The sequence below is a fragment of the Bubalus kerabau genome, chromosome 15 (genome assembly GCF_029407905.1).
Source record: "Bubalus kerabau isolate K-KA32 ecotype Philippines breed swamp buffalo chromosome 15, PCC_UOA_SB_1v2, whole genome shotgun sequence".
Taxonomy (NCBI): Eukaryota; Metazoa; Chordata; class Mammalia; order Artiodactyla; family Bovidae; genus Bubalus; species Bubalus kerabau.
This window is the reverse complement of record NC_073638.1, coordinates 75782375-75786437: the sequence shown is the minus strand read 5'-3', so window position 1 is coordinate 75786437 and position 4063 is coordinate 75782375. Positions and strand designations below refer to the sequence as shown.

The following is a 4063-nucleotide window of genomic DNA, read 5'->3' as shown; positions in this document are numbered from 1 at the left end:
CTGGAATTTGGGAGAGAGAGTGACATGGGGAGACCAAGTTTCAGTGAACAAGGCCCGCACTTTATTTTCCAAAGTAGTTTTTATACCTTAAGGTATGCATAGAGGATAATGGGGGAAGGGGTAGAGTCATGCAGCAAGCCAGGCTTTCTTCCTGCAAACTTATCATATGCAAAAGTTCAGGTGATTGACATCATCTTCTGGCCCGGAGGCCTGTTAACATTTTAAGAAACTTATCTTTCTCTAAAGGTGATTATTCCAAAGTCAGGCGCCAGCCTTCCAAAAAGCATTGGACAAAGCGGCATTTTACATTTCTATACACCCATTATATCAACCAATACACTGCCAAAGACACAGTAGGTAAGGAGTATGGAGACTTAGCAGCAAACATTGGCCCAACAAGTGAAAAACCCTTCACCAATACATTTTCTAATCAATCTTTTAACTACTCAAAGGAATCTGTGTTTAGGCAGTTTAGAACATCTCCTGCCTCTCACAGTTGGGAGGCTCTGAACAATCACATGTGGCCGGAAAAACCCATTTAGGCAGGCTAGAGGATTTCCAAAGGAGTTTGTAGGTTAAACACTGTCACATCCAAGAATTATTAACTGGAGCTGTAAGCTAACTCTTTTTTCAGAGAGAGGTAGTGGGAGACAGCCCCCCGTAAAGTCAGAGGTGTAGGTGAAAGCACAAAGCAGAAAGTAGGCAGACTCTGGTTTTGGGGGTAGATGCTCGAGAATTTCCAGGGGGACTCCTGAGGCTCGATCCCGCCTTTGCGTATGCCGAGCCTCCTTCCTCATGACCTTTGTCATGGGTGGAGTGCCTCACGCTGGCTCTCAGCAGTGATAGAATTCCAGTTGAGCTATTCCAGATCCTCACTCAATATGCAATATGCCGGCTCCCAGCATCTCCCCCTTTTTTATTTCTTAAAAACAGCCAGATGCAGCTCAGTCGCGAGCTTCTGAATGTTCTGCCGAAGAATCCTGACAATACAAGGAAGAATGAATATGAGAAGCAAAATTAAAGCACCAGCAGCGATGTATCCAAGGATATTAGACAGAATGTTTTTTCTTGAAATGAAAGTTAGAGAAGGTGTGAAAAAAGTCATTAGCTGCGGTAAAATCCAGTCAAGAGTGTTTCAGGGTCTGTATTTGATTATGAAGTTTCCCTAAGTCCAGGCCAATGTCAGAGCTGTTCCAAACACCTGAGATATGATTTTTGATTTTTTTCCATTCATAATCTGTCTCATTTACCTTTAAAGATGTCACGCATATCCACCGGTAATCAGCGTGGCAAGACAAAGCCATTTTCACTTTTAAAGCCTGTAAATCAGTCCCAATATGCATTATTGCCTCTTCTAAGGCGTCTACTCTCATCTCTAATTTCCTATCTATAGCTTCCTGTGTTGTTAGAGTTAGTGAAACATTTTTAGACATGGTATCAACATATTGGGCAGTATGCACTTGTTGAGTCAATGATATTGCTGCCACAGTAACAGAAGTAATTGCGGTTATTAAAGCTGATATTCCTAAAATAAGTAAGCCCACAAATCGTCGCAATCGCATTAAATCCTGAAGTTGTTGTAATACAGCAAGACTATAGTTATATCAATAAGTGGTTACATTATAAGATAAGGTGGACGTTGTAACACTACAAAGGAGCAAACATTATATTGAGGGTTTAAACAAGATGAGAGCATACATTGTTCACAGGTCACTACATTGGGTCCACCAGTTTAAAGTCACATGTACATTAAGTTTTTTAGAATCGTTGGTAAAGAGAAAAACATAAGAAGAGGGTAGACAAGCCAAAACAGAATAAGTAGAATTATTTTCTGGTTGGAGTTCGCGCTGCAGCAGCCCCGTCGGTCCCGCCGGGATCTCGATGTTTATCTTGCCTCCCCTTCTGGCGGGCTCCTCTTTTGTGATCGAAGCAATGGGTGAACTGGATGTCTGGGGGTCTGCAACATGGCGAATCAGCCTGTCTAAATTGAAGAATCTGCATTCTGTGGAAAAATATAAGCACATCCTCGACCGATAGTTAATAATGGGTCAGGACCCTTCCATTGTCTTGAGAGGGCCTTCCATTTGACTAATGGTTTTGCATTTAATTGCTCCAGGCACCAATGACGAAGCATTGCAATAGTTCTGGCTGAAATCAGTATTTGAAATATTTATTACGAAAAGAGCATGTTGCAAGATTTGATGGGGAGAACTATACTTAAACTCCCCTTCTTTTAGTTTTTGAATTTGGATTTTTAATGTTTGATGCACTCTTTCAACAATGGCTTGTCCCTGTGGGTAATAAGGGATGCCTGTATTATGTTTAATTTGAAACTTTATACAAAATTTTTGAAAAGACTTAGAAGTGTAAGCAGGAGCATTGTCAGTTTTCAGAGCTTTTGGCAGGCCCAAATATGAAAAACAAGTAAAGAGATGTTGTATCACATCTTTACCTGCCTCTCCTGTGCGAGCAGTTGCAATAATAACGTGAGAAAAAGTATCTACAGTTACATGAACAAAAGACAGTTTTCCAAATGAAGAGACATGAGTTACATCCGTCTGCCAGAGTACGTTAGGTTTGAGACCATGAGGATTAACTCCCATAGGTATATTATTATAAACAGTGGGGCAGTGTAAGTAAGAATGCACAATCTCTCGAGCAGTCTCTCTGGGAATTTGGAATTGATATCTTAAGGCAGTAGCGTATTGATGAAGTGAGTGAGAGGCTCTGGCCTCCTCAATCACAGTAGCCACTGTATTTCTGGTTAACAAGTCAGCTAAATCATTAAAGGCATTTAAAGGGCCAGGCAATCTGGAATGAGCCCAAATGTGTCCAATGAAAAATATTTTATTCTTTTTCCAAATTTGTTGTTATAACTTAGTTAACAAATGAAATATGGTAGTTTTATTTTCAGGCAGGACCGCAGTCTCAATGTGTGTAAACAGCCTGACCACATACTGAGAATCAGAGTAAAGATTAAATTCCTCATCTGCAAACATAGCAAAAGCCTCTATGACTGCTGTTATTTTAGCTCTTTTAGCTGAAGTTTCTTGTGTTTCTAAAACCTTTTGGTGATTTTTAGTAACTATGGAGGCTTTACCATTTGCTGACCTGTCAGTAAAGGCTATCTGAGCATTTGGAATAGGAGACTGTTTACATCTGACAGGAAAAATAACTGGATGTCTGGATATAAAATTCAGCAAAACATGTGAAGGTAAACGATGCAAAAATTTGACCAAAATAGTTTCTTATAGCAATCTGCCAATTTTCAAACATTAGAAGCACATCAAGTTGTTCTTTATTATATGGAATTACAATTTTTGATGGCTCTTTACCAAATAATTCAATGTTCTGCTTTTTTTTTTTTAATATCAAAGTAGCTGTCAATCCTGGATAAGAAGCCGCTACTTTTTTAGTTTGAGCCGGAAGATGGACCCACTCTAGGGGGCCGTTTTGCCATAAAACCAATTTTTTGTCTGGTTACCCCAATTACACCTATGGGGGTTTTATGGCAAAGGAATTGTCAAGCAGTTGTCAATTTAATTTTTTAATTTTTAAAATTTACATTTTAACAACATAAATTTAGAGATATGTTAATTTAGGTCTAATGTTTAGTTTAGGTCTCTGTATAAATTTAAATAATAAATGTATAACCTCCTTATCTCATTTTAGTATACAGATATACCTAAATGTAAAATGTATTTATATAGTTTATATATGGCAACAAGTATAAACTTATTGACATAATCAATATACTTGAATTAATCTTTATAATTAATATGTTAATTAATATATATTACAGCAATACAACATATACACAGCTAATACCAACCAACACAAACCAATGCACTGCGATAATACATGTCACACATATATAATAATACAGTATATAGAACATATATCACAGCACATCAATCTATATCAATTAATATCAGCCACTCACACATTATATTACTGTAATACATATTTAATTATACAGTATATATATAATATGTATATATAGTATACATATTTATATACAAATTAATCAAGTATAGATCTATAAATAGAATTAGGTATACCT

General features: G+C 37.4%; 1 long non-coding RNA gene across 1 annotated transcript; it reads right to left on the bottom strand.

Annotated features, from left to right (window-relative positions):
• Nucleotides 1-1024: 1024 nt before the first annotated feature.
• Nucleotides 1025-3008, bottom strand: LOC129628395 (uncharacterized). The gene is made up of 2 exons (XR_008702811.1): nt 2453-3008; nt 1025-2002 (listed from the first exon to the last, which is right to left on the bottom strand). It is a non-coding gene; the product is annotated as an uncharacterized LOC129628395 (long non-coding RNA).
• Between the last annotated feature and the right edge of the window lie 1055 nt (nt 3009-4063).